The sequence below is a fragment of the Pteropus alecto genome, unplaced genomic scaffold (genome assembly GCF_000325575.1).
Source record: "Pteropus alecto unplaced genomic scaffold, ASM32557v1 scaffold86, whole genome shotgun sequence".
Lineage (NCBI taxonomy): Eukaryota > Metazoa > Chordata > Mammalia > Chiroptera > Pteropodidae > Pteropus > Pteropus alecto.
This window is the reverse complement of record NW_006442109.1, coordinates 4,777,636-4,791,421: the sequence shown is the minus strand read 5'-3', so window position 1 is coordinate 4,791,421 and position 13,786 is coordinate 4,777,636. Positions and strand designations below refer to the sequence as shown.

General features: G+C 37.0%; 1 long non-coding RNA gene across 3 annotated transcripts in view; it reads left to right on the top strand.

Annotated features, from left to right (window-relative positions):
• The window catches only part of LOC107196298, a 165,098-nt gene that overhangs the window by 40,806 nt on the left and 110,506 nt on the right, over positions 1–13,786 (top strand). The window lies entirely within an intron of this gene.

Sequence of the window (13,786 nt, the reverse complement as noted above, 5' to 3'; positions counted from 1 at the left end):
TTTTTGTTTTATAGTAGCCATCCTGATGGGTGTGAAGTGGTATCTCATTGTGCTGTTGATTTGCATTTTCCTAATGATTAATGATTAATGATGTTGAGCATCTTTTCAAGTGATTATCAGCCATTTGTATATCTTCTCTGGAGAAATGTCTATTCAAATCCTTTGTTCATTTATAAATTGCGTTTTTTGTTGTTGAGTCGTAAGAGTTTATGTTATCTGGATATTAATCCCTTATTAGATATATGATTTACAAATATTTTCTCTCATTCTGTAGGTTGCCATTTCACTCTGCTGATAATATCCTTTGTTACACAAAAGTTTTAAATTTTGATAAAGTCCAATTTAGCAATTTTTTCTTTTGTAGTCCTTGTTTTGGTGTCATATCCAGGAATTCATTACCAAATTCAGTTTCATGAAACATTTCCCTTATGTTTTCTCCTAGGGGTTTTATAGTTTTAGGCCTCACATTTGGGTCTTTGATCCATTTTGAGTTAATTTTTGTGTATGGATTAAAGTATAGGTCCAGTTTCATTTTTTTGCATGTGGATATCCTGTTTTCTTTAGCACCATTTGTTGAAAATACTGTCCTTTCCGCATTGAATGGTCTTGGCACCCTTGCTAATTATTCAGTTTTATCTTACACTAAGAAGAAGAAACTCTAAGAACAACATTACTTTTAGGTGTACATTTCACATTTCAATAGATTTTTCAAAACCTATGCATCTGCCACAGTTTTTCACCAGCCCTTTGCTCAAGAATCAGTGGGGGTATTGACTTTACCTTTATGAAGGTGACAAGGCCTGGCCATAGGAAGGACTCTACCAGTCTGAGAGTACTGTATGGCTTGGGAAACCCAGATCTCTCCAGGTTTCTTTGTTGGGTATGCTGCGGGTTGAGCTTTCCTCCTAAGGAACACATTCTGTTAGCTTAACAAAATTTGAGAATGCCAGCACACACGGAAAAAGAAAAAAAATATTAGTCACTGACATGCCAGTGTGAATTCATTCGCAACATTTCTTTCCTCCCAGTCGATTAACTGAGAAGAAGAAAATTTTAACTTTTACTTTTTTGGAGAGTTTGGGGAGAAGTAGAAGGAGAGGGAGAGACACTATTTTAAGAACAAAGCCATATTCCCAGAAAAGCAAGCCAAGGTGTGCTGTTACCCTGGATGGCATGAGGCATTAAGAACCTTGGACAGACCAAGGAGAAAGGACCATAGTCCAGAAGGGGAAGTAGGAGGATCTAAACATAAATTTTGCCCACTCCACAGCTGTGCCAGGGAGAGGCCCTAGACGTGAATATGAGTAATCCGTGGATGTGCATGACCAAGACCCAGCCCTTCTGTGTTTATTTTAAAGGAGTAGCACATATTTCTCCAAGCCTGGCAACATTTCTTTTAGTTATTGTCGGTCCAATCCTTCTTTTAAGGGAAAAATGGAAAGACTGTAGTGCTAAAAAACATCTAAATAGAGGATTTTCTTTCTGTGACCCCACTTCCACCTCCAACACACACACACACACACCTCTTTTGGGAATTTGTCATAATTTTGTAATGACTAATTTGAGTTGATTGCACATATTTAAATTTCAGATAATTAAAATGTAGACTATACCGTTGAAGCTGGATACCTCTGGTGACCACTGAATATTTTGATAGTTCCATTCATACATTTCATGTATTAAGATTTTTAAAAAATTATTGTAGGTTGAGATTTTGTCCTGTAAGTTCCCATTTCTAGCCCAAATCATCTCTGCTACATACTAGAGAAAGTAGTTTTAAATTTTGGTTCAGTTATCTCAAAGCATCTTTTATTCACAAAGGAAAAGATGTACCTAGATCACATTCAAAATTTGTATTTTATTAATGCTTCATTAATCTCATTAATTTGGCCACATAGACCTTGACCATTGATGGATGTTAGTCTCATAAAAAGCACCACTGAGGCAGAACCCTTACTCCCACGGTTCTCTGTTTTCCCTTTTCGGTTACAGAATGACTTATCTCTCACTTCTCGGTCTTTGTACTGCTACAAGGGTTGACTTGTGACACTAGAGTACAAGATATCGCAAATCACTCTGGCCAATGCTTTTTCCCTTTAACAAATCACACTTCACTTTTTTTTAAGAAGTTAACGAGAGGGGCTATCTTGTGCTATCACTAGGAAACTGGGGTTTCCACTTCTCATTATCTTTCAGCCAGCATCTTCTTTCCTCTTTTTTTGTTTTAACTGATGTCATCCGGCACTTCGGGCCCTCAAATCTACTGACTAATTTCCCCTACTCTCAGATACACTTTGACCATCCCCTTAACAAATTGCTAAAAAATGTAAACACCAAACAAACAAAAATATATTTTATCACAATGGCGGACATGTTGCTTGATTAGCTGATATGTATTTTCCTTATTTACATTTTTGAGAATGCATTTTTCCCTGTTTGAAATTACAGATGACCCTTGAACAATGTGGATGTGAACAGCACCAACCTCTGCATAGTCAAAAATCCACATATAAGTATAGTTGGCCCTCCACATACTCAGATTCCCAACCACGGAGTTGATCTTTGGTCAACACAGGTTTGAACTATGGGTCAATTGAAAAAAAATTGTGTATTAGTGGACCACACAGTTCATACCCATGTTGTTCAGGGGTCATCTGAATAACTATTATTTGAAGTAATCCTGGATTAAAATAATGCAATTACTAATAAGTTTTTGAGTACAAATAAAATGGACTAGAGAGCACTTTTAACCTTGGAATAAGATATTTCTGATAACATTTTTTCTTTTATAGATTTCGATGTGTTATCATGGGTATATGCATTTGTCTAAACTCATCAAATTACATATGTTAAATATGCGCAGGTTTTTTTGGTATATCAATTAAGTCTCAATTGAGTTGCCCTTTTTTTTTCTTTAAAGAATAACTATTTCTGTCAGGTAAATAGAGGTTCGGTTGTGTCCCCCCCACTCCCCCCAAAAAAGCCAATAAATGAAAAGAGATACCATACTCATAGATTGGAAGGACTTATTATTGTTGAAATATCAGTTCTCTCTAAAGTAATGAAGAGATTCAGTATAATCTCAATCATAATCCCAGCAGGCTTTTAAACATAGAAATTGACAAGGTAATTCTAAAATCTATATGGAAATGTAAAGGACCTTGACTTGCCAAAACAATCTTTAAGAAGAAGAATAAAGCTAGAGAACTTAAGTTATCTGACTCAAGATTTACAATATAAAGCTACAATAATCAAACAGTATGGCTCTGGCAGAAGAGAGAAAAGCGTGATGTAAGGACAGAACAGAGAGTTTAGAACTAGATGCTCACTTATATGGTCAATTGATTTTTGTCAAAGGGACAAAAGTAAGTCAGTGGGAGGAGGACAATAGTGTTTTTAACAAATGGCTCAGGAATAACTGGATAACTGGATAACATGTAAAAAAAAGGAACCTCAACCAATACCTCACATCATATACAAAATTAATTTAAAGTGGATCCTAGACCTGAATATAAAAGCTAAAACTATACAGCTTTAGAACGAGGACATAAGAGAACACATTCATGAACTGAGGGTAGGCAACTAATTTTTAGATAGGACTCAGCAGTAATAACCATAAAAGAAAAAATTTATGAATTATATTTCTTCAAAATTAAATATTTATTTTTATCAAAAGCACTATTAAGAAAATAAATAAGCAATCCATAGCCTGGAAGAAAAAGCAGCAAATGTATATCTAATAAAGGACTTGTATCCAGAATAAAGAACTCTATAATTCAATAATAAAGACAATCCACTTTTAAAAAGATAGACAAAACTCTTAAACTAGCACTTCACAAAGGAAGATATATGAATGGTCAGCAGGCACACGAAAAGATGCTCAACATCACTAGTCATCAGAAAAAAAGGCAAATTAAAACCTCAGTGAACTAGTGCTACATACCCATGACTAAAATTAGAAAGACTGACAACATCAAATGTTGGCCAGTCTGTAAGCAACTCTTATACATTGCTGGTGGAAATATAACCTAGTACATCCATTTTAGAAAATGGTTTCAATAAAATTCCAACCTACAGAAATTCCTTTGACTTAGAAATTCCACTCCTAAGAGAAGTGAAACACATGTTCTCAAAGAGGCTCGTACAAGAATGTTTACAGTAGCTTTATTCATAATAGCTCCAGAATAGAAACATCTCAGATGTGCATCAGGGAAAATGGAGAGACAAATTGTGGTGTATTCAAACAAGGAATGAATCACTGGTACATACAGCAACATTGGCTAACTCTCAAAAACATGCTGAGCAAATCAGCAGGACACAAGAGGACATTCTGAGTGGTTCCATTTATAGAAATTCTAGAAGAGGCAAAACTAATCCAAGGTGGAAAAAAACCCCCGAAAAACACAACAGTGGTTGCCTCTGAGGATGGGGAGGAATGACTGGGAAGGGATGTGGAAGCGCTATCGGGGGAGATGGAAATGTTCCAAATCATAGGAGGACTGTGGATTACATGTATGTGTCCATACGTCAGATTGTACCGTTGAGATTTATGAATTTCAGTGTATGTATATTCTACCTCAAAAAACGGGGTTCTATTTATTTTATGTATGTTTGAATTTCTTCCATAATAAAAAGTTTTAAAAAGGGCTTATAAGATGTAAAAAGTGGATTGATTAGAAGGATCATGTATTGGCCATGGTTGCTGTACTTTTCCTGGGCAATGTCCAATTATCCATATTAATGGAATAGAATACAGTAGTTTAAGAGCAAGCTTCGGAAGCATTTATTTACTATGTGGCTCTGAGAAAATTCCTTCATTTCTCCATAGTTCAGGTCCCTCATACAGCTTTGTGAGGTTTAAGTGAGATGAAATATAAATGCTTTGCCATATTCTTGCTCAATAAATGTTAGTTGTTTTTAGTGGCGGGAAAATGTGGCAGAGATCACTTAAAAAAATTATTTGGCTTTGAAAAATCCTTTTGTGTTTAATTTGAACGTGACTGTCTCTGATATTTGGAGAATTGACATGATGGGGTCACGATGAGAAGAACTTAGAAAAAGTAATTAGTTCACCATCCTTGCAGTGAACTCTTCCTTCCGCTTGACACTTAACTTGAGAATTAACCCCTAAACTTTATCTCCATGAGACTGTCTTCAGATTTGTAACACAAAATTCATAAAAGGATAATGCATACAATCCCAAAATCTTTTTTTTTTTTCTTGTTGGTTTGCTTTTTGAATTTGAACTTTTTTCTTTCAAGAGCACCTGTCTCTCTCTCTGGGAGGTTTAGCTTGGGCCAATATTTAAATGGGCTGTTTTCTAACTTTAAAACAGCTAGTGGTAAAGAAAGAAGCCTAAGATTTTTGGACCTAAAAATAACAAAATAAATAATCCCCAGCTGGCTAATAAAAAACCAAGTATATAACCAATCTCAAGCCTGGAATATAGTTTTGAGTTTTTTTCCTTTAGCAACTTGTATCTCCGTGTTTTCACATTCTGATGGCTGGAATTCTTTCCCTCATTCGCTCAAGGAATATAGTTTGAGTAACTTCCCTGTGCCCCATCCAGTTAGGCTCTGGGGAGGTAGGGGTGAGCATCGCCCTCTTAGTTTTAAGGCCTAGAGACAGACACTTAATAAATAATGAGTCACTTATGGGGACACACCGAGGGTTGTCAGGGAGGGCCTGTCCAAGATGTGGTGAGCTCAGACCCTGTCCGGTGAAAAGGTCTCCGCTGGTCTCTTTTTCTTGCTTTACCTAGTGTTGGGTTTTGGTGTCCTTTTTCTTTAGAGGACCTAAATGGAATTTGCCAGAAAGAGCTGTCTTTAAAGACTTCTTTGTGGTGGTGATCTTTTCAAATTCCTTCACAGAAGTTTCTCTGAGTACTACAACATATTTCGCTTTAAGAAAGCAGATTTAGGACATCTGCTCAGGGTCGAAGTTCTCCGTACACCACATACCGGGTCACAGAGAGGTTCCCACGCCTCAGCTCTTTTGCTAGATGGCTGTGATTTCTCCTTCCTTTCCACCCAACCCCCACCCCCACCCCCACCCCAGGATGTGCTCACAAGCTCATGTCTGTTTCCAGCTTATTTCCCTCCGGATTCTAAAATGTAAAGAGCAGCCTTTAAAATGGAAGTTGGCCTTCCTCACGGGTCTTCTCCATGACATCTTGTGTTTTGGAAGCTTCGATGTGCTCCACTCCTTTATCTTGTACTTTTGTAGCACCTTTCTCATCTTTGTTCCTCTGCAGCTTTTTAAAAATACAGGCATTTATACTAATTAAGGATATAACGGATGGTTCTTCACACGTGCACATTATTTTCCATGTTTCCTCAGGATGATTTTTAATGGTTTGTCTCCCTCGTGTTCTGTTTTCCCCATCTGTACTTCTGATATAGTTGGCTAATTTTAGCTTTGTTCGAATAACTCAAATGCATACCATATGACTCCATGTAATTTCCCTGAGTATTTTAATCACTTTCTTGTTTCTAAAAAAATCCCTCTTTTAGGTTTTCACAGATATTTATTGAGCACCCACCATTTCCTCGTGCTGGGACTGGGATCTTCTCACTGACCTGGAACTTTGCTCCCAGCCCTCCTGCCTTCATTTCCTCCTCGCTGGACTTCTCTCCACATCCTTCACAGCCCTGCTAGTGTCCCCGTGGTCACGCAGTTTTCCTGGGTTGCTCTGGCCCCCAGCGTTCTCTGACTCATGAGCACTTATCACCTTCAATCGCTCACTTGGCACTTAGTCATAAATGGCCTTGCGACATGTATCAAAATTCTCATGTACTGTCTTCCATGATTATCTTTTCATTTCTGGGCCCCGTATCACTTGATATAGTATTCTCTTCCTCTGGCACTTAAACGAATTAGAATTTATTGAAAAGATAATAGCTCATTGCTTTCTACTTCTCCATCTTCAGCTTCAGGAACCTCCAAGAAAAGTTAATTCCCTTTCTCAAAAGAAAGTATCAGCCATGTAGCTTTACTTGCCTCATGAGGAATGCACCTGAATTTATAGATCTATTGGAACAAAATGAGCCGACTGGCCTCCAGTGATTTGTGAACTCTTACTTAGAGTTAGAACTCAATTAATTATGTACCAAAAGTTATTATACCCCCCTCTTTTGAAAAAATAATTGCCTAACAGATTGCAAAAGACTATGCCCCAGGCTTTTATGGAACACAGCTTCTTAGCGCAATTTCTCAGAATATAAATCAAGGGTAAGGTTTAGAATCAAGTCTCATAGGCTTAGAAATCATTTTTGTTTAGAGATCCACATAGTTTGATCTCAAGCAGTTCTGAGGACTGGAGGAAACATTGATCATTCATGTTGTTTGCCTAAAAAATAAAAACAAAAAAAACCCCCACCACTCTAGAAGTTCTACATTCCACAGATTTGTCTTAACCAGTGAAAATTAAAGAAAACATCTGTCCAGTTGCCTCTTTAAAGATCTTTATAGGAAGAATCCTGGGCATGTGAAAGGAGTCAGGTTCACAGTGTAGGCCTCTAGCTACAGTTCCCCAAGGTCTGGAGAGGGCATCGCGAGGATCTCAGTTCCAGCTTCCTGCTAAAAATAAGTGGAAGGCATTTACTCTTCGTTACGTGCTTGCTTTCAGCAACATTTATGAGAAAGCAAAAGGGAGTTTCTAAACTACTGCCAGACGGCAAGTACTTGGAGCACTGAAATGAGACTAAAACCCAGTCAGAAAGAAACATAACATCTTTAGAACAAGACAGTTGGGCCTCTTTTGAGAAACACTTGAAACTAAAGAATTTCTAAACTTTCCATGAAGATATATTGGCAGATTACACAAAATTATTTCTTGAGTTCGAGGTTTAGAAATAAAGATCAAGCCTGAGTGACAAAGAGGACCTCAACAGTAGTCTCCTATTTGCTGGCTATTCTTTGCTCCTGTTAATTCAGTTTCTTCTCTGTTGAGGATATTATTGATGAGCTAGCTTCCTTTTCCCCATCTTTGGTACAGAAGAACTTTTATTGTCACCCACTATTAAAGTGGTAGCTTTTCAAAAACCAGTTGACCCTTGAACAACACAGATTTGAACTAACGGGTCTACTTATAAGTGGATTTTTTCCAATATACATACAGTTGGCCCTTTGTATACCTGGGTTTTGCATCCAAGGAGTCAACCAACTGCAGATCAAAATTACTGTTTTCGATTCGCTGTTAGCTGAATCCATGGATGCAAGAGGGCTGCGTGTATGCATTGATCTAAGCCATTTATATAAGGGACTTGAGCATCCTCGGATTTTGTTTTCCATGGTGGGGTCCTGGAACCAATCTCCTGCAGATACCGAGGGACAACTGGTAGTTAAGTTTTTGGGGAGTCAAAAGTCATATGTGAATTTTCAATTGCGCAGCAGGTTGGCGCCTCTAACCCCCACGTTGTTCAAGGGTCAACTGTATACCCTTACAAGAAAATTTTATATGCATATCTTGTTTAGTTCATGACCCTGTGTGTCTTTTCCATTCTCTCTGAAGCTACACTGACCTAGTTTTACACTGATCAATTTTTTTTTAAAGCTTTCTGCTTTACTTACCTGCAGTCATTCCTTACTCTGATGCTTTCTGTATGAAACAGGAACATTTTTAAAACAAACCAAAATATTCTTGGTATTTTCAAGATTGTTGTGCTATATAGCAGTAGTTTTTACCTACCTTTCCTCTCCTGTTGGCTTCATGTTCATACATTTATAAAACACTTTCAAATCATGAAAGCCTAATTTCTTGAGAATCAATATCTTGTTCAGAATTCCTGTCTCATAAAATCAGCAGCTATATATAGAAGGCTGGATCTAAACTGCAAGAACACTTTCGATACTAATCCAGGCGGCAGGAGTAGGTGTCAAGTAAGTTCCGTGATTCTTCTGCTATGACTTATATGATTTAATAAGATTTGGGTCGACATCTTCACAAGTGCTTATAAATAACAGTGCTGTGATTTGTATACTGACCGGAACCTTGAGCTTAAAGTTGATTTTTCAGTTGAGCTGATAGATCTGTTCTTATCTTGTCCAGTCCCTCTTGTGACTAACCCTCCACATTTACAGGTGCAGCCTGAGAGCATGAAACAATGCAAAGCCAACTGGACCACAAGGGGACTGAACCTCTGTTCCTGGGCTCAAAAACTTCATTCTTAAACCAGGGCAGCCAAACAGTCAACCAATTAGTGATTCATTTGACAGCAGGAGCCAGACTCCTGAGCTGATCTAATCCAGATCCAATAAAGCACCTATTAACAGAAGAGCAGAGTGGCAGCTGTCAAGAGCAAGACTCACTCACTTCCATTAAGCCACATTGACTTTCAGCGTCACACTATTTCATACCAGACTTTAGAATCACCAACAATCTATCTTTTAGAAATGCAACATTTACAATAGAAAACATTTGCCACTTCTATTTTTTTAATGTTTATAAATCTTGCACATTTAAAAACTTTAATCATACTGTGTTCTACAGCTAAATTTTTGGTTCAGCATTAGATTGCAATTCATTCATTTTGTTTACTGGAATTTATTCACTGCTATTTTATTCCATTTTATGGGTATATTATAATTTATCCATTCTACTGTGATGGACATTTGATTGTTTCCAGTTTTTTTGCTATTATAAGTAGTTTTGCTATGCATAGTCCTGTGTGTGTCCCCTATGCACATGCAAGTTTCTCCACGGAATATACATACCCTAGGAGTGGAGCTGCTGGGTTGCAAGATGCATCTTTAATTTTGCTGGACGATGTCAGTGTTTCTGAAGTGCTTTGTTTTGATTTATATTTCCACCAACAATAAGTATCCCAATGTGCCCACATCCTCGTAATACCTGATACTGTCAGACTTTGGAAATTTTACTAATATACTAGTTGTGAAACTGTAATTGTATTCAAAAATTTTTTGCCTCTCATTTTCTAGAATACTAGTGGAGTTAAACAGATTTTTGTAGACATTTTGGCCATTCGGTCTTCCTCTTTTGTGAAGTACCCAATCCCAGAGTTTTGTCCATTTTTCTTTTGGTCTGATCAGTTCAGCCTGTGTGTGTATTTATATTCTAGATGCTAATCCTTTGTCCATCATTATGCGTTGCAAATATCTTCTCCAAATTTAATTTGCCTCTTTATACTTTTATTTATAGTTCTCATTCGAATGCGATTGCCTTGTATGTTTTGTCTTAATACTCAAAATCTTTCCTCAATGTCATATAAATGCTCTTATGTCATCTTTTAAAAGTTTTAGTTTTGCCTTTCACACCTAAGTCTTCAGTCCATTTGGAATTGACTTGGACTACCACATACATACATGAGGTAGTGGTCCAAATTCCTTTGTTTCATAAAGATAACCACCAGCACCATTCACTGGGATGTCTCTGCTTCATGCTGATCTGCAAGGCCAGCTCTCAGAGATCATCACGTTCTCAAACATGTTGTGTTTTTTCTGGAGGCTGTTTGGACTCTGGTTATTTGATTTCTCTCTGTGCCAACACCACACTTTCAATATAGTTTTCTATGACTTTTTGCTACCTGGTAAGTCTAGTGCCCTCACCTTGTTCTTTAGGCCTGTTTTGGCTATTGTTGGCCCTTTGCTAGTCTGGAATAGAAGAAATGCCGTTTTCTAAATGTTCCTTCTAATAGTAATTGAATTTATAATTAGGTAAGGAGATAGAAACAAGATTTAAATATTCTGATCAGTAAACCTGAGAGTAAATATGTTTACATGATTTTTATTTGAACATGAAGTTTGCAAAATTTAGATTTGAGAATTTAGGTTCATAAAGTCTTCTTTATCATGCAATATCTACAAACCATATTAATATAGATGTTAAACTTGTTTGGTTGGTTGTGCTGTTTTCATCATAAATTTAATTAACATTGAACTTGGACCACTTGCCTGAGCAGTAATACAGATAATGTTTGGCCAATGAAGCCACATGACATTATAATTAGATCTCATGAAACAATGGTCTCAAATTATTTTAAGTGCTTCTAATTTTTAGTAATATGCAGGCTCATGTATAAATATCAAAAGGGAAGCTCAACTAGGGGTGGGTGTGTGTGTGCTGGTAACTGTTTACTAAGGGAATAGAGAGTTTTAATGTACACATTCAGCCTGGGAAACTTTGTATTGTTTATTAAATAAAGCAGAGAAAGCAAGAGAGGAATCAGCAGTGGGAAATAAGGTCACCAGATAAGAGTTTTTTCTTACTACTCTGTTTCCTGTTCTGGGTGGCTCTGTTATCCACTCTGAGAATTTCATTCCTCTTACCCAAATTGAAAATTTCCCATTTCCTGTCACTCTTTCTACTACCTCCCCCATTTCTTGCGCTGCCAAACCAAAGCAGTTCAAACGGATAAAGACCAGTTAATTTGTTAAAGAGCACAGAGCTTTCAGTAAAAAGAACTTTATCAGCAGAATAAGAATTGGGTTAACTTATTGTACCATGTCTTAGTAGGTCTACACCCATATAGCAAGTCAGCTCATCCTTGCCTATCTTCACAACCACTGAACTACAAAAAAGAATGACTATAATAGCTACAGAAAAGTTATTGGGGGTGGCAGGATTTTTTCTCACCAGCATCTACGTTTTTAGAATAAAGCAGAGCTTAGACGGCAACTATAAAGGGTTACGCTTTTAAGAGAAGCATTCAATATCACTGATTATTATGTCACAAAGGGATGGATTTCAGAAAGCCCTGTTCTCTTATTTTTTGAATTATTGAAGTGGTGAAACTGTTACAATGTTTTAAGTAATTAGTCTAAAAACAGCAGCAGCCCTTGTCAAACTTATGGAGGGTAGAAATAGCTATGAAAGGCATAGGATAGGGTTGCATTCCAGAGGATGAAAAAAAAAAGTTCTGAGTTAAAAAAACCCTAACATTTCCCTGGGAAACTACTATATTCAATGTAGGGAGTGTTGTGTATTTCAGACATTTTATAGGACTCCGTGTGGTATTTCTCCATCTAAATTAAGATTCAGGAACCCAGGTCGGTCTGATCCCACTTCAACACTGATAATTAATTAAAAGCACCTTAATAAGACATAAGAACAACAGAACAAAAACTATAGTATATAAAATGAAAAAAGTATAATTTGCCACATTGTTGCTTTTTGGCCTGTGTAAGAGGTCAAGAACTGCAGGTGGCTTTCCTTCTACAAAATTCACATCTCTAGGGTGATGGATGTTAACTAGATGACAGGAATCCTTTCATAATGTTTATCAAATCACCACCATGTATGCTTTAAATATGCTAGTTTTGTCAACTATACCTCAGTAAAGCTGGAAAAAAAGTTCGTGTCTCTCGGTCCCTGACTTTTGAAGTTCAAGGTTGGGTAAAAAATAATTTGTACCAAGTTAAGATTACTGATTAACTACTTCAGGGGTTTCCAGAAGGTGTCTAACCTGATGATTTAAGGAGAAACAGAATAGAAAGTAAGTGTAATTGGTCCACATGAAACTGTGTCACACAGAGCAGAAACCTGAAACTATGCCTCTGAAGACCTGGGCTTGTGTTCTTTTTGAGAATCAGTGTCTCTATAGAGAGACCACTACCAACAGGGTTCCTCAGAATTCATGAGGTTGTTTTTGTTTTTAGTTTTTCAATTACAGTTGACATACAATATTTTATTGGTTTCAGGTATACTACATAGTGATTAGATATTTATATAACTTATGAAGTGATCCCCCCATAAGTCTAGTACTCACTTGACATATTACATTGACTGTATTCCCTGTGCTGTACTTTACATTCCCGTGACCATTTTGTAACTGCCAATTTCTACTCCTTAATCCCTTCACCTTCTTTACCCAGGCCCCAAACCCCCTTCCCATCTGGCGACCATCAGTTCTCTGTATCTATGGGTTTGTCTCTGTTTTGCTTGTTTTTTAGATTCCACATATAAGTGAAATCATATGATAGATCTTTCTCTTATTTCAATTAGCATAATACTCTCCAGGTCCATCCATGTTCTTGCAAAGCAAGATTTCATTTTTTATGGCTGATACTCCATTGTATGTGTGTGCCACATCTTTATCCATACATTTATCAATGGACACTTGCTTCCATAGGTTGGCTATTGTAAATAATGCTGCAGTGAACATACGGGTGCGTCTATCTTTTTGAATTAGTGTTTTGGATTTCTTCAGATAAATACCCAGGAATGGAATTGCTGGGTTATAGGATAGTTCTATTTTTAATTTCTTTGAGGAATGATCTATTTTAGTATTACTGGGTAGGGAGATTGGAATTGGCACTAAATACAGCAGTGTGACTGTAAACAGGTCAGTTGGCCTCTTCTGAGCCTCACCTATAAAATAAGGCTAGATTGTATGACTCTTTAGAACTAAATATGTGAAAGTACTTAGCAAAACCTATAATGCATAGCTGGTGTGCAAAAAATATATTTGTTTCTTCTGTTAAACTGTGCTGAGGCTGTAAAAATTCTAAGTTGTAATAATTCCTTGATTTCCAAAATAACCATCATTATATTCAATAAACAAATACATGTTAACTGACCCTAGGCAGAAACCGTGAGGCTCAGACCCACTCCTCAAGGAACTAATAATTTATTAGGGACAATAATATATACTGAATCATAAAAGGATCAAATTCAATGGTAGTTCGAAGGAGTAAGAGAAATTTTGGGCTGCAAGGAAACTTGGAAGTATTTGTGGAAGAAAGGACACTTGAGCTTTCTAAAATTTCTAAAATACTAGAAAGATGACATTTGGTCAGGTGGAGACTGGAAGAAGGCATGGAGATGAAG